Genomic DNA, 23,211 nt, shown 5'->3' with positions numbered 1-23,211 from the left:
AGCAACTCCTGCGATTTATCTGTGTGTTTTACTAACTAATGTGTTTATCTGCACCCTTCTATACCCATATTTGCACTCATGCTCCCAGTTTGGTCTAAACAAATATATCTTGTGTGTGAAATCGTGTGTGTGATTTCCAGACAGTTGTCTAGAAGTCATTCAACAGGTCACACAAAGAAACACACTTACGAGCATTTTAAATTTCAGTGTCCTCTCCCCCTCCTTTATTTTCATTTCCTGTCCCTCAGCCGGAGGTGGGAGGCCAGGCGGCTGACGGGAGATGACATTTCGAAGCTGATTCTGGATCGCAGTGACTCACTCCTGACTCACCGCTCTACGCTTACACATTTAGAAGGCAAGCCTCATTCGCCGAGCCCAAACCTGCTTTTCTCGTATCACTTGGTCCGACGGGAGCTGGCCACCAAGATGGATATTCTCTTTGGCCTATATAACAAGTGATAGCCTATAAACCTAAGGTGCTGAACTAATAAACACGCTTCTTCCATGAATATGATGTGTATGTATGTGTGAAATGTATGAAATACGGCAATGTGTTTGGCGTGTTTAAAACACAGGAGGCAGCAAAACAGAAATGGGTAGTGCCCTATGCCGTCGTCTTATCCTGGTCATCAGTTAGCATTTGCCAGCTGTTAAATGCTTCTGTAAGGTTGGTCCAGGCCACTCTTGCCTATATCTTAAAACAGCTATCAGATGAAATAGACGTTTTAGGGCTTAAGAATGAGATAGATGTTGAGATGTTGAGCTTGTGCACTGACTTTAAGGCCAAGATGTGTGGCCAAGCCATGTGAGGCAGCCTTCATTGTTGTTGGAGATTTCAACAGAGCCAAAATGAAGAAAGTCATGCCTAAATACCATCAGCACATAGACTTCTTCACGCGTGGAGACCAGACCCTCGACCACTGTTACACAGCATTCCGGGACAGTTACAAACCACTCCACCGCCCTGCTTTTGGAAAGGCTGACCACACCTCCATTCTTCTCCTCCCCGCATATAGGCTAAAGCTGCAACAGGTCAGACCTGTTGCGAGGACAGTCCATCAATGGAGTGACGAGAGTGTGGCTACTCTCCAGGACTGTTTTGACACCACTGACTGGCTGATGTTTCGGGATGCAGCAGATGGGGACATAAAATGAATATACGGACACTGGTTCAAGCTACATCCAACACTGCATCGATGATGTCGTTCCAGCCAAGAAGGCTGTGTGGTCTTTCCCCAATCAGAAGCCCTGGGTTGATGCCACAGTCCGGGCCAACCTGAGAGCCCGGTCCACGGCCTTGAACTCTGGGGACCCTGATCAGTACAGGAAGGCCAGATACGACCTTTTGAAGGAGTGGTTACCTGAAGGCCTAGCCAGTGGTGTGCCTACTTTAACTGTAGCCGAGGTGAGGCACTGCTTCAAAAAGATCAACCCTCGCAAGGCACCTGGCCCAGATAGCATATCAGGTAGGGCCCTCAGGGGTTGCGCTGACCAGCTAGCAAGGGGTCTTCAGCGACATCTTTAACCTCTCCCTCAGCCTGTCTGTAATCCCCACCTGCTTCAAAAGGACCACCATCATCCCTGTGCCCAAGAACACCAAGGCCATCTGCATGAATGACTATCGCCCGGTAGCACTGACCTCTGTTATAATGAAGTGCTTCGAGCGGCTAGTTAAATCATTCATTTGCTCCTCGCTGTCTCCCACCCTGGACCCTATGCAGTTTGCATACCGGTCCAATAGGTCTACAGATGATGTCATCGCCCTCAGTATGCACACCTCCCTCTCCCACCTGGACAAAGGGAATACATATGTGAGAATGCTGTTCATTGACTATAATTCCGCATTCAACACCATCATCCCCTCCAGACTCGTCTCCAAGCTCGTAGACCTGGGACTAAGCGCCTCCCTATGCAGGTGGATCTTTGACTTCCTGACGGGGAGGCCACAGGTGGTAAGAATCGGTGACCGCACCTCATCCGCAGTGATCACCAACACAGGCACCCGCCAGGGCTGTGTGATCAGCTCCCTCCTGTTCTCCTTGTTCACGCATGACTGTGCGGCTACGCACAGTTCAAATCTCATCGTGAAGTTTACTGACAACACAACCATTGTGGGCCTCATCAGAGAGTCAGCCTACAGAGATTAGGTTGATACCCTGACTACATGGTGTCAGTTAAATAGCCTCTCTCTCAACATCAGCAAGACTAAAGAGATGCTTGTGGACTATAGGATACGGCAGGAGGAAGAGCATGCACCCCTATACATCAACAGATCCGTTGTGGAAAAGGTCAGCTGTTTCAGGTTCCTCTGGGTGAACATCAGTAGTGATCTCACCTGGTCTGTTCACACGGACAAGGTGGTGAAAGCGGCCAGGAAACGCCTCTTCTTCCTGAGGAGACTGAAGAAGTTTAGTATGGAATCAGTCATCCTCACTAACTTTTACAGATGTACTATAGAGAGCATCCTGACTAGTTGCATCACAGTGTGGTATGGGAGCTGCACAGCCAATGCAGTGTGGTCAGGTCTGCGGAGTTCATCATCAGCAGGGAGCTCCCAGCCCTGCAGGACATCTTCCACACCCAAAGCTGGCAGGATCCATAAAGACTGCTACCATCCATCCTTTAGACTTTTTTTCCCAGTTACCTTCTGGTAAGCGCTACCGAAGTATTCGGTCTCGCACCCGTAGATTGGAGAGCAGTTTCTTTTTAAGGGCCATCAGGCTTTTAAATGGACAGTGATACAGTCTCGCCACTTTACAGTTTCATCTACGTTACAGTTTCATCTACTGTTTGCACTACCAGTAATATTGCACTACCTGATACCAGGCACATTTGATTAGACTTTAAGTTAGTATAGGTATATTAGGTTAGTATAGGTTACTATATGTGTATTATATGTTTAGCAGATTGTATTGCATATTTATTTTGTATATTTGATAGATTTATTATATGTTTATTATATGTTATGTTATTTTATGTTATGCTATGGTAGGTGGTTGTGCGGTGTCTTGTCTTAAGAATTTCAGTGCCCAGTCTGACTCTTTGTGCTTAATTAAACAAAAATAAAAAGCATCGGTATAACTTAAGTAGCAGTTCATTTTTAGTCCCTTGTGAATATTAATCTAACATCTAGCCTGCAGCCGTCCATATTTGGGAACTCTGTTATTTTGACTTGCATCGTATTTCTTGTTGATGCTCTAATGATGATCACCTGCGCTCCAGGTCATGCCCACAGGCTATTCACCTCACGCATGCTAAAAGCTAGGCTGCGTGAAAAACGATAATCAATTCCAGGAACATTGATATCCCTTATAATAGATATTGATATTTCTGCAATGAATGATAAGTATACTGAGCTGTGTGCCACGTGTCATTGCAGTTTTAAAGTGTAACTATACCCCTAGCTCTGAGCCTAATGCTAAAAAAGTGGGCAAGAGGCTGAGAGGGGGATCAAGACTCATTATGTGAACGATAAGTCTCGATCAGCAAATGAAAGTGAGACTCAAACTCACAGGCAGGGGCTGGAGGAGGTGGGCCAACCCATTTCATGGTATAGTCAGAAGTCCCAAAGGATTCACTCTACAAGTGTTGGCATTACAAGGTTCAGAATGATTTTAAATAGTAGACGGTGTGTTGAGTCACTTTGAAACCATAAAATGCAGATTTTTATAAAAAAATTGTAATTTTGTCAATATTAACACCCGTGATGACGTGTTTCATCACAGTACAGTCATATAATTTAGTTAGGTCAAAAAACAATTAAGTGTAGGCAGTACCTCTTTAATGCGAAAATCCAACATTTAAAGCTATGCCAGTTAGAAGACAATAGGCCTGTAAGTGTTTTATTCCCTGCTACCTAGTCAAGAATTGGTGACCTGCAAATAATAGATTCTAAAGAACTTGTGAAAAAGTAGGCCAGGTCTAAATTCTTGCCATCTGTGAGTTTGAAAAGAGAACACATTCTTCTTGGTTTACATGTGGTCGATTAGAATGGTATCAAGCAAACAAAGAACATTAAAAACCTTATAATAACCACAAATTCTCAGACTTGGCAGGATAGGTGGTCACCTGCCACTTCTTTTGTCTTGTGGCTTTGGGTCCTTTGAAATTCAGAAATCACATGGATCTCAATTCACATTCCTTCCACATCTTTTCACAGAGGCTTTGAAAACTGTGAACCAAATCAAAAAGAAAGTGCCAAAAAAATTGGGTTACAAGGTTTATCCAAGATGTTTAGTGCCAGCCTATAGCAAACGTTTATTTTTCATTTGAAAGGTGGGTGAGTTGCTTTTTACACAGATATATAGTTTATTTACGACCAACTGATATTTCTCATCAGGATAGCACATAGTTTGAAGCTTGTGATAGTGTGAAGTGGGGACTGCATGTTGTCACACTATGCAGTAAAAGACGCCGGACTACTGCCACTGCCATTTCGCTTACTCTCTCACAGACACACACACACACACTCAGTCAAATATGCACACTGCGTACCCTAGCAGTGGCACAGGATGGGCTGGCAGTTTTGTTTTGATTAGTAGCATCTTGAAGGTGTGAAGTAGTAGTGAACTTGAAGCAAAATGTAGTAACGTGACAATAAATTAAATGTTGAAATGTTTAAAATACAAAAAAAGAAAGTAATGTTCTTTAATCAATGTAGAACAGCAAGAGGCTGTGACAGCCACCAATCAAACTGTACAGAAGTAGGGCCAGTAAACTCCTCTGCTACTTCACAAAAAACAAACTTACACAGGTGTTTATCAGCTGAAAGGCAGAATACAAATGTTTCTTATTCAGTTAGATAGACATCATTTTTTGGTTACCTCTCAGTGTTGGTAATGTGTCCCACACTAAAACTCATCCCACATTTGGTCTGTTTGCATCTGGTCAGCATATCTTTGCACCATCCTTAAGGCCCCCATGACGTTCTGGTCAACGTTCTATGATGTTAGAGGAAACGTTGGTAATCGTCCATGGTCGCTGGAATTGCGCCAGAAGAACTTTGTGTGAAAGCTGGTGAACGCTGTAATCGTCGGTAATCGTCGGTGATCGGAGGAGAACGCTGGTCCAAAAAAAAAGTTTTGAACATGCACAAAAGTTCTCATGGAGATCAGCGTTCTTCAACGTTTCATTTAAACGCTGGAGAACTTTCGTGGAACGTTTTATTAACTTTGCACGCGTTTGGCTATCATAGTCAGTCGTTGGGTAGGGTAGACTGAGTACAGTTGATGCACCCAAAATAACTTATGTGCGCAGCAATCCTGATACGTGATTTTTAGTTTGGACATGCCTACTAACGTCCTCTTTGATCCAGGGAAATTTGAGCACCTAACCCATCTCTCGTAGGAAGATATCGGCGAAAGTTTTTTCACCAAGGGAAGATCTTGATTGTATCATGTCCCTTCTACAATTAATATGTTATTAACCATACGTGATCAACAAACGCAACTTACATCATTGCAAACGTTATTCTGTGCACTATAAATCTACATATTCCATGCTATCATGTCATGCAAGGTCATTGCATAATCTAGCGAAAAGCGGAGTGGAGGGTATATATGCTTGCTTGAGCCCAGCATGAAGTAGATGTACTGAACTTGAACATAGCTGAGCACTGTTATAGCTGGTGCTGTTCCATGGCAGATGGATATGATATGAAGACTCTTGTGACATGGACAATGTGTGTGGATGTGTTGATGTTTTCTAATAATAAACATTGAGAAACACAAATTCAGTGTCAAATTTAAATCATTTATTTTAATAACATAAAACCCAAGGAATAACGCCCGTTATTGCGTAAATCACAGTAATAGTAACAGTAAATCTTCGTCTAAAGACATTGCTAGTGAAAGAGGCTTTGTATTCTTCTTACTTTCAGCAGGATTTATCATCTTCTTACTTGCAGCAGCGCTAGTAGCAGACACGTCAGCACACGTTTGTCGCGCACAAGTGACACATCACAAGTCGCGGTTACATGCTCCTCATGCGTGAGTCCCACGTTAGTAGTCATGCGTCAGTCCTACGCTATTCTTTCGTTAAGTCACACGCCAGATGTGTCCACATCGCCCTAGAACGCTCGAAATTGAACGATTAGAAAGTTCAGAGAACGTTGACCAGAACGTCATGGTGTGACGGGGCCTTTAGAGACAGTGGACGTGTACCCAAACATTCACAATATAATTAAAGTTCTACTTACGATGCTGCTTCGGCAGAAAGGTCGTAGCTTCTTGAGTTTGACGCAACAGGGACCACGAGAGTAAATCTTTCATTGTAAGGTTTTACTCTTTTGTACTGTTTTGTACTGTAAGAGTTTTATTCTTTTTAATGAGAATGTGCAGGGTTGTGTTCCTGTTCTAGTGCACATAATGAACTAGCAACCAAGAAACACATTTCCTTCAATATTTATCTGATCAACGTTTATTCTTTCTTTCAAAATGTGTGGAAAATCCGTGAATGCTAGCTCTCTGTCATCGGGCCTTTGTCACACTATCCCAGGCGCTCTCATTCACTTTTCTTTACGTCAATAGATGGTTTCTCTATGTTTACCAAAAATGAGCTGATTCCATTTGTAGCGTAGGTTTTGCGTGGCACAAGACCTTTCTGAGCAACCCATGGCCTTCAGCACAGCTACAGTGCCCTCCACAATTATTGGCACCCTTAGTGAATACGGGCAAAACAGGCTATGTGTCTTTGTGTCTTTGCTGTTTATCCTCTTGGTCTTTCACTCAAAATATTCACAAAATTCTTACCTTTTCATTGAAGTAAAATTATTGAAAGAATTTTTTTTTGACATTAAATAAAATATTTTTCTCCAAAACATGGGTGCCACAATTATGTGTCTTAGTGGTGTTCAGCTGCAGGTGGTTATTCCTACACCACTGCACAAAGTTATCCACCAGGCTCCTGTACTCACCCTCCTGTCCATCCCTGATACACCCCACAATAGCAGAGTCGTCAGAGAACTTCTGGATGTGGCATGACTCCGTGTTGTAGGTGAAGTCAGATGTGTACAGGGTGAACAGGACTGGTGAGAGCACAGTCCCCTGTGGAGCACCAGTGCTGCACAACACAGTCTCAGAGACACAGTCCCTTCAGTCTGACGAACTGTGGTCTCTCCGTCAGGTAGTCAGTGATCCAGGATACCAGGTGGACGTTCACACCCATCTGCAAGAGCTTGTCACTCAGTCTGAGGGGCTGGATGGTGTTAAAGGCACTAGAGAAATCAAAAAACATGATTCTCACAGCACCTTTCCCCTTGTCCAGATAAGAGTGTGCCCTGTGCATTAGGTAGACGATGGCATCTTCCACGCCCACCTTCTCCTGGTAGGCAAACTGCAGCGGGTCGAGTGCATGGCGTACCTGGGGTCTGAGGATGTGAAGTAGCAGTCTTTCCATGGTCTCTAGGCAATGAGGCAATGTTGTAAGGAGGATGCTAAGGAAAACTGGGAGCAACTTACTCTGGGGGCAATATAGCTTCAAAGGGAAAATGGGAATGGGAATCGATAAATGAAGCAAAATGAACTATTTGTCAAGTAATTTTGACATAAATATATCAGTGTCTGGGCTTGTAGGTTTATGTAATTATGTAATCAGAGGCTCCACTGGTGTCATTCCATGTCAAATCACATGCTACCATCTCTGTTCTGAAATGGTTCCTGTGGGCCATTTAACTCATCATTATTTTGAAAGACATTTTGTAAAAACATAATTTAAGGATTAACAAATGACACTACTTCCAAACTGGACAATTTCATCTTATAAGATTTATATATTGAAACACAGAAGGAGAATCTATATAACCTTCACCATTAACAATCTTAGAGTGGGTGTCAAAATTCAATTCCTCAAACACTACAACTGAGTATACAGGTATCTTATAGGTGCATGCCACTGGGCGTTACCCACAGAATATAACCGTGCGTGTTTATTGCGTTCATGCTGAAGCATGCCCCACACCGTCACCTTCTCAACCACACATACAGATGGGTGACAACCAGTGCTAATACAGGTGTAAGGCTGGAAGCTCAGGGTGGTTTACCACACTTCGTTGGTGTTTCTTTTCTCACTCATGTGTATACACCTACCTTAACAGGGTGTAATAATATAATATAAGAATGACTTTTGTTGGACTACATTTTTTTCCAGCTTCTTTCTAGCTAACTAGTGTTTTGCTGATTAACTAACTATCTAAGCTAATTAGCAATGGCGGAATGTAACTGCATTTACTCAAGTAGACTACTGCACTATTTTCATCCTATGCAACTTTATGCGACTCCACTACATCTTCTTCCTTGATTCTATAATTCTTAACAAAACCTTTTAGATTAATTCTGATTTTAAGGTGCCATCTTTTTCATTTGTGTAAATGTGTGTAAGCCCGGTGGTGACTGCGGTCAGCATGGTGAGAAGGAGGAGGAGGAGGTGGAGGTAGGTATGTTGGAGGAAGATGTGTCGAGGGCCTTTAGGGGAAGTCCTGGGGATGTTTTTTTGTTTGCTGGGTGTACCATGAATGAAAATCCTGCGGGCACATCTGCACAGAGTTTCTTGCTCCACCTGCTCTCCTATTTCTGTGTGCGCGCCACATTTAGAGTATCCCGCGAGGGCTGACATCTTTGCAGCATGCTGCCGCAAGGACGCGCTGACCAGGGGCGATGTGACAGCTTTGTTTCCAGCGCAGGCGGCCAAGAAGACTCCGCATGAAGCTTTTTTTCCTAACTTTAATCAAGAGTGTGGTCTTTCAAATTGAGAGCATTATTTATCCATTTCATGTTCAGATTTTGCAATGTTTTCCCTCAAAATCTGCGCTGTCTCTCTCAAATAGCCCTGGTTCACGTGCAAATGTTCTATGCTCCTGTTCAAAACAGTCTTTTCACAAATGTCCTGACCTTCAGTTTGAATCCTCCTGGCACTTAGGCTTCTGAGCACTCGCGAGACTTCTGCTCACAGATTTCTTCCCTCTACTCCCTCTCTCTCTCGATTGTTGTGAAATGACCCTATCAAAATTCACCAGCCAATAGAATGGTGGATATGACATTAACCAGTGGAATCATCACTGCCGCCTTGGCTGTGTTCCAATTGCTGCGGCCCCACAAGCAATCTTCTTTGTGAATTCATAACAGGTAGGCATGCATTTATTCATCTAATGTTTCAATATTGAATTGTAGGCTACCAAATTGGATATTTGCAAATGTTTATAATTTGTACTTTGTTTAACATTATCGGTCATTTGTTGGTCTGTTGTCAAATTAAGACATAGCGTTATGTTCATAACTTCGCTCATAACTTCACTGTAGTTTCATTAACACCCTAAACAAATTTAGTCAGTAACCTAGACGTAGTTTACGTAAGGGTTATTATATACTACAAATTACATTAAATATTTCTGTCAAAATGTCAAGACTGATGTGATATGTGATATGATGTGTTAGCCTATAATGTTAGGTCCCTTACATATCCAGCTAGTAGCCTATAACATTAGCTTTCATTAGGTTAACAGCCCATTACAGGAAAATAAAGAGAAAGGCAAGCATAGGCCTATATTTCGTAGGAAACCTAAAATCTGAACAAATTAAAGTTAGGGTTCCCAGAACATGCCCAAAAGGGTAGTATTTCTTCTGACGATCATGTAGAACTTTGCTTTCATGATCACAAAGTTATCTTATCACTTGGGTATTATGCTGTAAAGGCAGATGTTAACAAATTGCGTTGAACACTTGTCCAGAGATGCTTTACAGTGCCCAGAGCCTGAACCCCCCTGGAGCAAGCACAAAGGCGACAGGGGCAAGGAAAAACTTAACAGAAAGAAACTTTGAGCAAAACCTGAACTCATAGGCAGAGAGGTTGAGTGGGGAGAGTAATGCATGGTAGTGTGGTTGGGATGGGTAGGTGTAGGCAGAGGGTTTCTGCAAGTAGATCAGTTGGCGAGACTACAGCAGCATATCCAGCAGTGGAGATAGTCTAGACTAGGAGCGGAAGAAAAGAGACAAAGTGAGTGGGCAGAGCTCGGCTGCCTGATACAGTATGTGTATAAGTACTTAATGATTATGGTGATGAGGAACAATGTTTTGCCCAGCCATCAGCATTAGCAGGGAATGGTCACGCAGAGAGAGAAAGCTTGGTGTGTCAACATCAATTTGATAAACAGATAAAGAGAGTGAACAATTAACAGTAGGTAATATGGCAACTTAATCAGTATTAGTTCCTTAGCATAATGTGATATAGAAGGAAAGGAAAGAGGAAGAGGCTGCCCGGCATGGTGGCAATTTTGTTTATGTTTAGTTTTTTTTTGTTATGTTGAATTATGGCTGGCTGACATGGTACATGAGAATTTTAGTTATACAAGGATAGCAAGGGTGGCAGAATACAACAACAGTGTACAACTGGTTGGCAGCAGCCGCAACACGTTCCACATGCTGTACCCGTGATCCCTAAAGGCTCTCCTACTACACCACAGCATGCGCTATGTGTAGCCCACACTGCTGCTGAACACAACAACATGGCTGACAAGAAGTATGAAGTGTATAGTGACAGGTACCGGGTTTCAATGCATTATTCATGACTATTGGATGCACTAAAGAGGAATGTCTTTAGTCTCGATTTAAAGATGGAAAGGGTGTCCGTTTCTTGTACGGAGGCAGGAAGATTATTCCACAGAAGGGGCACTTGATAGCAGAGGGCTCTGCGTCCTATTGTGCTTTTTTATATTCTTGGAATTGCAAGTATACCTGCACTCTGGGGACGAAGTGGTCTTGGTGGGCAGTAGAGGACAACTCATTCCTTGAGGTAATTTGGAGCTTTATATGTTGGAAGAAATAGTGCCAGTGGCAAATACAGGTCAGATATGTTCATATTTATTAGTTCTAGTAAGTGAGGCGATCTTTTCTGCATCTTGAAGGGATAGGGCTTTTCTGATTTTGCCAATATTGCATAGATGAAAAAATGATGTCTCTGAGATCTGTTTTATGAGTGAGTCAAGTAAGACGTCTTGGTTGATAATTAACCAGAGATTTTTGATGCTAGTGTTAATGAGATTCCATCGAGTGTGAGTAGATGGCTTGATAATGTCATTCTCAATTGTTTAGGGCCTGCAAGCATAACATCAGTTTAATCTGCAAGCTTCTATCTAAGGTAGTTGTACAATTTCGTCAGGTTTGATGTATAGGTAAAGATGGGTGTCTTCAGCAAATGAATGCCATGCTTCCTAACAGCACCTCAGGGTAGCATGTACAAGGAGAAGAGCAGGAGTCCAAGCACAGAGTCCATGACTTGCTCTGGTGTGATTAAACTGAACTGTGATTGAACAAACTGAAGATGCTCAGAAAGGTAAGACCTAAACAAGAATAGGGACCAGCCTTTGATACTAAGATGATGTTCGATTCTGTCGCAAAATATGATGATCTATAGTGTCAAAAGCAGCACTAAGGTCTAAAAGAACCAGTATTGAAATAGGTTAGGGTTAGGGTTAGACTAAGGCCGTTTCAGAGCTGTGATGGGCTCTGAAGCCAGATTGGAGGTCTTCTTGGATATTGTTTTTATATAGAAAGAAGGTGAGTTGCTTTGCTATTACTTTTTCGAGTATTTTTGATAAGAAAGGAAGGTCGGACATAGGCCTATATTTAGACAGGTTATCAGGATCAAGGTTTTTTTTTTAGAGATGGTTTGATCACTGCTATTTTTAATGATTGTGGAACGTCTCCTGAAATTAGTGAATTGTTTATTAATTTAAGTATTGTCTCATTTAACAACTGCAGTGCATGTTTAAGCAGTTTTGTAGGGCACGTTGATAATTTAGATGAGGAGATTAGGGAATTGAGTTCAAGAAGGACAATGGGTGTGAAGGATTCTAGGTTTACAGTTACATTTAGGTAATTATAGGGTATTCTTTAACCTCAGGAACAGTAATTTTAACAGGTGTGCTGTTCTGAAAATTGCCTGGTTTCTAACACACATGCCGTTCCACAGTTTATGTTCACTAAATGCTTCATTTTGAGGAAGATTACTTTTTGTCCTGTTGAATACCATCAGAGTTTATAACACAATATGATGTCCCAGACTGAAGCACATGGGTGACTTGAAGTAAGAGTGAATTAATACGTATGATGTACTGGTGTTAAAATGTACCCTATGCTAAAGGAGATATGAAAGGAATTACTGAAGCACCTTTCCTAAGCATTTAGAGAATTCAACCAGCTCTTATCATGGCTGCCACTTAGTTACTTCTGGGTCACTTCACTCAGGTAGGAACCTTCCTAAGCAGGACTATCTGAACGGGGATACACTTCCGGGTCACTTCACTCCGGTAGGAACCTACCTAAGCAAAAAGACTATCTGAACGGGGATACACTTTTGTGAGCAAGAGCAGAGCACATAAAGACTATCTGAACGGGGATACACTTTTGTGAGCAAGAGCAGAGCACATAAAGCATGCAAGCAAGGGCTATTTGAGAGAGAGGGAGGGTTTTGAGGGAAAACATTTCAAAATCTGAACATGAAATGAATACATAATGCTCTCAAATTCAAAGACCATGTTCTTGATTAAAGATAGGAAAAAAACTCTGCTGCCTGCATGGGAGCGGCGGCATAACTACTATCACTCCACTGTGCTGCGGTGGCTGGAGATCAAGGGCCATAGACACACACAGATCCAGACCTAAAAACAATTATGCATACATACACATACACATACACATACACATACACACGCTTTCACACAGGGGTTACTGGAGACCTCTAGATGTAACATTACCATCTAGGACAGGGAGGGGAACAACCGCACCATGAACACCTCACATGTATCTGAACTTAATTAATTTACTGGCATTTTTATTTTCAGCTATAATTGTTAATTCAGTAGTCAACATTTACATAGACTACAGGCCACAGAAACTCTTAGCATGTCAGTGGGTCGACTTCCTTCGCTAACTCATCATAATGCAGTGTGAAAATATAACACACACGCAGACACACACACATACACACACACACACACACACACACACACACACACACACACACACACACACACACACACACACACACACACACACACACACACACACACATTTGGCCACCAAATGCCAAAGTGACCAGGAAGAAAGTTACTAATGTCCACAAAACTCCCACCAGACATTTGTGTGAGCGACAGCACAGCAGTGCGCTGGTCACACATGCAGGGGACGGTGGTCTGTGAGAAGCACAGTGTCCTTTCAGCAGTCTTACTCATGTATGCAGTGTCAATGATGACTCACCAAGGCTGTCTTTTACATTTAACCCAACGCAGAGGACTGTGGTCACTTGTCTGCATGAACATCACAGAGAGGGGGAGAGAAAATAAATGGGAATTTAGGTTTGTGTGTGTGCCTACCTATCTATCTATCTGTGAGTCTATCTATCTATCTATCAACCTTCCTATCTATCTATCTATCTATCTATCTATCTATCTATCTATCTATCTATCCATCTATCTCTTCATGCCTATGTGGCACATAAGGCTGACACCAGGGTTTTCCATTTTTCTCTGTCTGTGGCAATTTTCTCCAGCTCTCCCCAGGTCTTACCAATCTATCTATCTATCTATCTATCTATCTATCTATCTATCTCTCTCTCTCTCTCTCTCTCTCTCTCTCTCTCTCTCTCAGGGTTTCCATTTTTCTCCGTCTCCATCTCTCCCCAGGTCTTACCAATCTCTTCTGCTTCGCTTCCTTCCTGATGACGTGCCCCATCTATCGCTATCTTATTTGGATCGTTTGATATTCCAGCTGGCCTGAATATCTTTCTTGCATATTTAATAGTTGGTGACTGTCTCTCCTTGTCATTTTCCATCATTGTGCTCCGTATAGTGACACAGACATGACATTGCTCTTGAAGATTTTCAGTTTTGCCTTTTCTTTGATGTTCTTTGATCTCCATACTTTTTAGAGTTTGGTGAATGTGGCTTCTGCTTTTTGTAACCCCCCCCCCCCCCCCCCACGAGCCGAGGGTTTGATGGGTGATGTTTCCGATAGATTCTGCCCGCCTCATAGAAATAGAACATTTTGATTGGTAGATGTGTTTGACTTTCCCAAAACTTGACTGGATAAAATCCGCTTACTGTCTGTTCCCACACGTTGACAAAAGGAAGCAGTGAATGACACATGTACTGTAGCTACCGATGGACCAATTTTGTGTGTGTGTGTGTTTGATGCTCAAAAGCAGGTAGGGCAGAGCCTGGTCCACGCATTTGCTGATCTATTATTTGCATGGTTTTAGTCCTCTTTCTGCTGATGTTCAGGCCTAACTGTCTGGCCCACGTTGAGAGGTCTTTGGATTTTATTTGCAGTTGTTCTTTTGTGCTGAACAGAAGTACTATGTCATCTGTAAAGACCAGATCTTCTAACATCAATTTTAGTGTTCACCTTATTCCTTTCCTTGTGAAGTCTTGTGCATAACCCAGTCTATTGCCACCAAAAAGAGCATAGGCGAAATGATGCAGGCTTGTCAAACTGGACTTGTGATGGTAAACCAGTCTGTCAGCTTGTTATTGTGATTTATGCCACATGAGAAATTGTTGTACAATGGGGTTTTCTTGGGTATCCATAACTTTAAAGTATCTTCTAGTGGCTTTCTCTGTGGATGCTGTCAAAAGCCTTCTCGAAATCTATGAAATTCATGTGCACCTTGCTGTTCCACTCTGTTCAATGGTGTTCCTTAATGTGAAGATGTGATTGATGTAGCCCATTCCTGGTCTAAAGCCAGCTTGCTTTTTTCTAATGTTAGCCTCGCTTTGCCCAATGTGTATAATTTTGCTGAAGATCTTGCTTGGTATCTATATTGCTATGCTAGGTCATGCCTTTCCAGTTTGACCCGTTTTGTCTCCCTTTTTTGGCAGTCTGACTATCAGACCTCTGCTCCAATCTTCTGGTATTGTGGATCTGCGTTCCATTTTTTGAACAGTGTATGGAGCCAGTCTGTTGCAAACTTAGTGTCCACCTTGAGCACTTCACTGGTGATGTTGTCCTGCCCTGGTGCTTTGTTGCACTTCAGATTCTGTAGTGTTTTTATGATCTCTTCTTTTGTTGGGGGAGACGATCTGTAGGTTGCTGGTCTGTTGGTGCCAGCTCTGCGGCCTCCGGTTGTTTTTTCTTCCATGGTGATTTTCTCTCCTTTCTTGTCCTTCACCACCCTGCTTCCTGGGTTGAAGTTGGCAGCAAATTGTCTAGTGATTCGGTAATCTTACATTTTTACTCATCTTTCTGCAGCTCGTTCTGCTTCCATAGCTAGGTTTTCATGATTTTAATTTCTTGTTGTTTTCTTCAATTGTTTGTTGACCTCAGAGTATTCCAGTGAATATTTTCCTTTGAGTGTTTCAGATCTTACATTCATTTTCACTTCACTTCTTCAGCCTCTTCCTTCTTTCTACCTGTGTCCATGATTCTCCAGAGATCAAGATCTTGTCTTTTGTTTTCTTTGTGCCTTGATATTTATTGGTTGTCCATAGTGAAAATACCATTTTGTGCCACAATATTTTGATTTACGTGCTACTAACTATGCTGTAAATGAACTAGCAGTGGTGCAAATGAAAAAGAGAGCACACAGTTACAGAAAGTGTTGAAATTGTATTAACAGCGTTAGGCAGTTACAAATGCCTGTTACCTTTTGCAGGCCCAAACACTATTTCAGGAAATACTGTGGACAAATCTCAACATCTCCATTCATATAAGAGGCCACACCCTCCACTGTAGGTGTCCAGGCTGCTGGTCTTATCTCTCAGTGTGAGTCCATTGATTGCTTCATGCCGTGTTCACTTAAATGGGACAGAAGACAAGAGCAGTCAGCCACGCTTAGCGATTGCTGACGTGACGTCTTACAGGAAGCCACATGAGCATAGATGCACAAACAAACACAACGACACTCCTTCACAGAATGATGAATGCGCACACAAAGATACACACAAACATTTATTGTGAAAACAACCATACTCATGAATACACACTTATATCAACACCAGTGTAGACAAACATGCAAGCTCACACACACACAAACAAACATAAAGGCAAGCACTAACCAAGCCAGGTGCGCCCATCGGCATAAACTCGGGCGCTTCCCAGGTGGCGTGAACATTTACAGGAAGGGCCACCTAATCGGCCCTTTCAGCCTTTCTTTTTTGATTGTGGTATAGGAACTACTGGATCTACTTGACTCGATCACGACGGCAGTTTTTAGCCCAACAAATGTTTTTTTCCATTGGCAGCACCAACATTAGACCACTGAACCAGACATTTTCTAGATGTTAGAATTACCCCAAGGTTGAGTAGACAATTTAATTTTGCTATGAAGTTACTAATACTCAATTAAATGGCTTCATGGCCTACTGTTTTGCTTGTGTTTATTCAGTGACGGTAACCTCAACAGGGTAACTTTAAACTATAATTTGTTTTGCTGTATTCACAGCATACCCTTTGGTAAAACAAAAATATTCTTGGTGGTAATAAAAATGGCGCTTGTTTTCTTCATCTTGCGTCGAGTTTAACCAATAAACATCAACCTTCACTGCAAGCGCCACCTGCAAGTGCCCCAAGTTCCTACAGTGGAAAAGCAGCTTATTTCTCCCCCGAAAACGACCCTGAAACGGTATGTTTGCATGTGTACTATGAGTAGTAGACTGTGACTGCAACACATAACTACATAGGCCACCCGGCAGCTCAAGTTCAGTGAAAGTGCATTAAGACTATGCATCTGGCTAGGTCACTAAAGCAGCTAAATCCAGCTCATCGTTGAACAGTAGAGGAGACCGTAACAGTTAAAAGGTTGTAGACTACACAGTGACTGGAATCCCCTCCTGAATAGGAAATGGGCTCTAGCCTCTCGAAAAGAGTACAAAAGAAAGATATTTTGAAAGACGATTCTAGAAGTTGTCAAGAATGTTTTTTTCTGTTTACAGATGATTTTTGTTTTATGTACTGTGACAGGGAAAGTGTGTGAGAGCGGATGTGCGCGTGTGTATAGGCTATGGACAGAACATCAACCAACTCCCACAAAACTCATTGACGTCATACCTTCCTTTTGCCCAGCTAACTGATTGATAGGCTATATGTCCATTCACATGTTAGCAAGAATAAAATGTCTTTCAAAATCCAAACAATACAATGTTTGAGACGGAGCATAGCTCAAGGAGAAGTGGGTTGCACATCCTCCGATCCTCTCAAACGCAGCCAGCTGAAGAGTCCTTTCCGTGCGCATTACCGGTAGCCCATAAGCTACGATATATCAAACGGTCGGGGGCGCTCCAACCTTTGGGCTGGCACTTATTCGTCATGAAGTGTCAAGTGAGCAATTTGTGTGAAAATGTCGAATCGATTACCGTAGAATAACAAGAACAAAAGTATAATTCGTGCCTGAGCCAGCTGTGCCATTTGCCGCTGTGGAGGACATGTAGGCCTATGTCTTATTGGGCTTTGGAGTTACTCATTGGTTGTAGGTTCTATTTTTAGATACACAGACAAGGTCACGTGACGGGGGGAGACGTCATTAATGTTGTTGTTGGTAGAGGAGCTGCAAATATGGAGGAAAGAGAGTTGTGACAGGAAAAATTATACATTTCATTAGGAAACTGAAACGGTTGAACCTGTCCAGTCAAAGAACGGCGTGTAAACGCGTAGACGGCAGAGGATCCTGCGGCAAGAAGAACAGTGATTATCAGGTAATCTTAACTGAATATCTATAAATCGTGAGATACGCTACTATAGTTTTTTTCGAACCATCTTTTCACTTGGTGGTCGCTGACAGGCAGCAGTACACTACATTTTCGGGGAAATCGGCAGTGGTTTGGCTGAGAACTACCGAAATCATTTGCATCCGCTGTTTCCCATTTTCTGTCGGCTATGTCCGCCCTTTTGCAATCACAACTGATTTTTTCAGCAATATAAGTTTTCGAAGTCTTTGCTGCTTTGCAAGTACGAGGAACGTTAAATTGTCTGTCGTTGCAGTAGTTTTAAGGGGAAGAAGGCCTGTGCTATTATGCTCATTTAATGTATTTCAGATTTGGGAGTTCTCAAGAATTATGCCCTTTCTGTCGTTTTTTCCCCTATTACTGTAGCCTACTCTCTAGCATAGCCTACCTGGTGAAGCTCTGTGACGAGACTGCAGTGACATTTTGGATGAGTCGTTCGCACCTCAGTCATGTAACATTACCTTACCACTGCGAATGTAAACGCGTTTGAAGATGAATGTACACTTTCACATTTTCAATTGGTGCAACTTTTAAGCTACTTTGTTACAGTGATAACGCTCTGCCCAAATAGACCGCGGCTCTGTCGAAATTTCACCTCAAGGTTAAAGTTTTGCAATCCCGTTGTTTGGAAATATTTGTGTTGATCAAAATGTTTCGCTAGAAACGCAACCATTACCGGGTAGTAGTTTGATCAATGTGTGCTATGTTAACGCAGAACTGCAGGCTCGCAATCTTGGGAAAAGGCGTTGCATTTCCTTGTGGGCTTTACGATGTCTTGAATGTGAGTCTTTGCAGACCATTGTAAAAGTTTCAATTTTAAAAGGACAGCGAAAGACCTTGCCGATGTATGGCATGGGTCGACATTTTGTCTCACTAACCTAATACTACTACTACTAATAATAAGAATAAGAATAAGAATACTACATACATACATACATACACACACACATACGTACACATGTAGGCTACATATATAGCCCAGGCTACTATCATATTAATATTAATACTAGGCTACTAATAATAACTATAGTAATACATACATACTAATACATGTTATCAGTACATGTGCTCCCTGGGAAACAAACCCATAAGCCGTGATCTGGGTGTTGGTCGCATTTTTCTCAACCAGTCGAACGACAGCAACACTCATTTCAGGAGTCAGCAATAGTAACGACAACAACACTAATTTTAGGAGTCGGTAATAGTTCCAGAGTTGTTCTCAAGATAGAGAAGTAATCAAGCTGAATATCAGTGTAGCTCTCTGGACACCTCAGCCTCCTACTTGTCATAACCAGTGAGACAGAAGGTGGCCTGATCATAGTCTATAGTCATTGTTGCTTCATCATCAATGCTATGTGCAACTAATGTGTAATAAGAATAATAATAATACACAATAATGTGAAAAGTGTAATATATATATTTTTAATACTTTGAAATGCTTTAAAGCAGCAGTAAGGAGTTTTCGTAAAACTTGCAAGCTAACTACCTTAAAGGCATGCAATAACCTTGCAAAACATATAAACATCTAGCTTGCTAACTGCTGATGTTAGCAGTGCTGGGAAAGCTTTTCTCATTTTTGTGGGCTGGTCAGTCCCAGACCAAGGAGCTAGTAGCGTAGATGGTTCTTGGAAATGACAGGTGTGTTTATCTATCCTTCAGTTGATATTCATTTTGAAAATGATATAAAGGCTAGTGGCCTATGAAAATATACTTTTAAAAAGTGGTAAATTGCTGTATACTGTTGCCTTTAAGTAATACAGTCTAAAAGCAGGCCAAATCGCAACTTCAATATCAGCTGTGCAAACAGTTTCAATAAAAGCAGTTGACATAATTACACAATTTAGTGTGAAAATGTCATGATGTGTTTTATCAGAGAATAAAGTGAAATCCATGGTTGAATCTACTGTGATGAAATGGAAAATGGAATTGCACGTTGGATGATGGGTTTCTAGGCTGGATGCTACATAATCTTAGAGTTTCAGACAGATTGCCTTTGTTGTATGTGCTTTCTTTCACTTATGTCATACAAGGGTTTGCAGCCATCAATCAGAAGGCCACAGGAACCTTACTGGGCTGAAGGATAGGGTTTGGGTGAGGATGCAGTGTAGAGTGAGGAAGAGAGTGAATGAATGGGAGAGGGGAGAGAGGTCATGCATGCAGAGGATTTTGATGGCATGCTGTTCTGGCCATCAGTAGGGAAAGACTGGCCTTTGATTTGCACAGGGACCAGATTATGTGGATGTGTCTGTCAAAGCGTGCAGCAGTCAGATTATCTGGATGTGTGTGTCAGTCATGATGCCCATCAATCAGCCTGGCCTCGTCAAATCAACCCACACACACATATATGCAAACACACACACACAAACACACACATATATATATATATATACACACACAATCACCTCTCTCAGTAAACAGCACTCTGAGTACCATCCAGGATCTTGTCTTTGTTGAAAGTTTGCTCATTCATGCGGTTACCATGGATGCACTTGGCTTCTTTAGCGGTTGCCTCTAGGCCTATCTCTTTCTCACTAAACATATACGTTTTATCTCTCTTTCTCTATTTCTTTATCTCTCGCTCTGTATCTGTGTGTCTCTCTCTTTATCTCTCACACATACACACACACACACGAAACTACATCAATTCTAAATACTTTGCAAAGCCACATATTTTGTAAATAATAATACATAGCACGATTGTATCAATACGCGTATGTGTGTGTGTATGTTTGTTTCTGTGTATGTATGTGTGAGTGTGTGTCTACACTAGTGTTCAGGTACGTGTGTTTATTCATGAGCCTGTATTTTTCATAAGTGTTTTACATTTTACACATTTCATGTGTATTACATGTGTATTTGTGAGAGCATTAATGAGTCTGTGTAGGAGTGCTATTTGTATGCGTTGCATATCCATGCAGATGTGGGTGTCTGTAAGTAGTATAGGCAGTTCGCACAAACATACGTGCAGAGAGAGGCGTCACGTTAACGCTCAATATGCGCCACTGATTGCTCTGGTCTTAGGTCAAAGATCCGTACACTCACACACTCACTCACAATCCTCCACACACTCTCAGACATACTGATGCACGTGTACATATACACCCCGGCAGATGACGCACACAGCTAAACACATACTTTGCATCCACACAACGTCCTACACACAGACACACACACACACACACACATACCCTGGTCCTACTCTTTGTTAGGTTTTGGTCTGCCACCTCATTTTGCCATAAACTGGCTGCTGCTATTGCTGTTTTATCCTGGTCACCCATGACACCCCCTCTAGCTGGCCAAACGTCCGCAAATCTGCTGCCAGATGCCTCAACATCTGTGGCTCGTGTGGCCCTGACAATGCTTGGCCCCTTCCACAGTTGCCCTAGTGACAGATGTGGAGGCATTTAAGATCCTCAGAGCTGTAATCTTTGTCTAACATAAGTGCAAGAGACCATCAGTTCCACAGACCAGTGTCAGTGCCACTGTGCCTTTTCTTCTTCTTCTTCTTCCTCTTCTACTTCATCATCCTCTTTCTTCTTCTTCTTCTTCTTCTTCTTCTTCTTCTTCTTCTTCTTCTTCTTCTTCTTCTTCATCATCCTCAGACACAGACCACATACAGAATGGCTAGCATCAGAGTGCTTGGAAAACACACTTCTTTATCCTGTTCTTCTTCTTGTCCTGCTCCTCCTGATGAGTTCCTGTTAAGGGGCGTCATATGGGTCATGACTAGTTTATTTTAAAATCATGAATCACCACGATTGATCTGCATAGTGTTGTCTTACCATGTGGTTGTACTTTGAACACTTTCTAGGAAGTAAAACAGCCTGTAGTAAAAGTTTTTTATAGATAGTGCAGTGTAATGGATCTTTATCAGTATGTTGGAGGCTCTTTCGCAAACAGCGTTGTCTTTCTCTTAAAATGATCTTCCAGAAAAAAAACAATCCTGATTGTGGAAGAAAGATGCTGTTACACCATTTCCTAGCCTTTGCCTCTCTTTTCCTTCCTGAAAAAAGCCTGTGTAACTGGCAGGAACAGTCAGAAATGGCTGAAAGATGTTATGGACTGAAGTTACATAAGTGAAGAAAGTGAAATTAAAAGTAATGGCCAGTCCCTGAATGGATTAGCCAGTAGCAGTGAAAGACGGTTAAGTATTAGTTTACAGTCAGATTCCCCTAACATTGGCTGATGCATTGAGTTACATTACCAATGTAAATTAAATATAAACAAAATATGAATGTCAGATTTATTGAATGAAATAATAAAACTCTGAGCAACTCTGACTGAGCCGTAAACAATCCCAGCCAACCAACATGGTGCTTCATTAGCACGGAAGGGAGGTGTGTAATTTGGTTAGCTGTTGAGTTCAAATATCAACAACCTTTTGCGAAACTAAAACTAACATTAGTTAATACATAAAAATGGACAACGTATACTGTTTCTGTTAGTGTCAGCAGTAATAAATCGTACAATAATCCTAAAGAAAAGTTTATGGTAATCAGTTTCTTTGGGTTTCCATCTAGGTGTTGTTACCTCAATTCATTGCATAACACTAGCAAATTGTTATCCTTACCATTAAGCAATATGAAGTGTGACAGTGTGCTTTATTAATCTGAACAATTGACAACTGAGGTATCCGAAGCCTTATAATCCTGTCAGAAAATCACAGAAACAAAGTGTACATTGCACAGGCATATTGGGCAACACTGTTTGTTTATCATGCCCTCAGAGTGACATCATCATTTTAAGTCCAGAAGCATTTTCATTTCTTCACAACAAAAATGACTCACTGCACCTTTAAGGAATTAAATTTGAAGTGTTACAGCTTTGTGGTGTTCCTGACTTGGTGTTCCGTTGTGTGGTCTCTACCATCGTCATGGAGATACCCCCCCCCCCCCCCCCATCCCCTCCCCCCATAGCTGAAGACAGAAGGAATGCGAAGGAGTGGAAAAAGTGAGGAGTCTTGAGAGCGTTAGAAAACAGATGTTTGGCTAGCTTAACATCTGGCATGGCAAACCTACAACCTCTCACACATACCACCCTAATCCCGATCCCCCAAGAGGTCCACTAATGGCCATTTACAGCCATACACAGTAGCAACATAGACACATCCTGTGGCGAAGCTCTTCACATGATATCAGAATCAACAGAGATCTTCCAGCATGCGTATACAATTCCAGCATGCTTATACACTGGCATTTCATAGGCAGTTTTTGTATGGAAGATAATTAGCAGCCTCAATTTAGTTGGTGGAAAAAAGTCAAAGGTAAGACAGGATTAAATGAGTTACATTCCCCCTACTTCTTAGGTTTCTGTGCTTGACACGTGCCTAGAGTGTTAATTATCAAGGGCAGAAGATGCGTGAGTGTGTGTGTGTACGTGTGTACGTGTGTGTGTGAACGTGTGTGTGTGTGTTTGTGAGTGTGAGTGTGTGTCTGTGTGTGTGTGTGTGTGTGTGAGTATGTGTTGGCGGATGTTGTGACGTGTTAAACAGTGCTCAGAAATGC

This window comes from Clupea harengus, chromosome 1 (genome assembly GCF_900700415.2).
Source record: "Clupea harengus chromosome 1, Ch_v2.0.2, whole genome shotgun sequence".
Taxonomy (NCBI): domain Eukaryota; kingdom Metazoa; phylum Chordata; class Actinopteri; order Clupeiformes; family Clupeidae; genus Clupea; species Clupea harengus.
Note: the sequence above shows the minus strand (reverse complement) of the source record.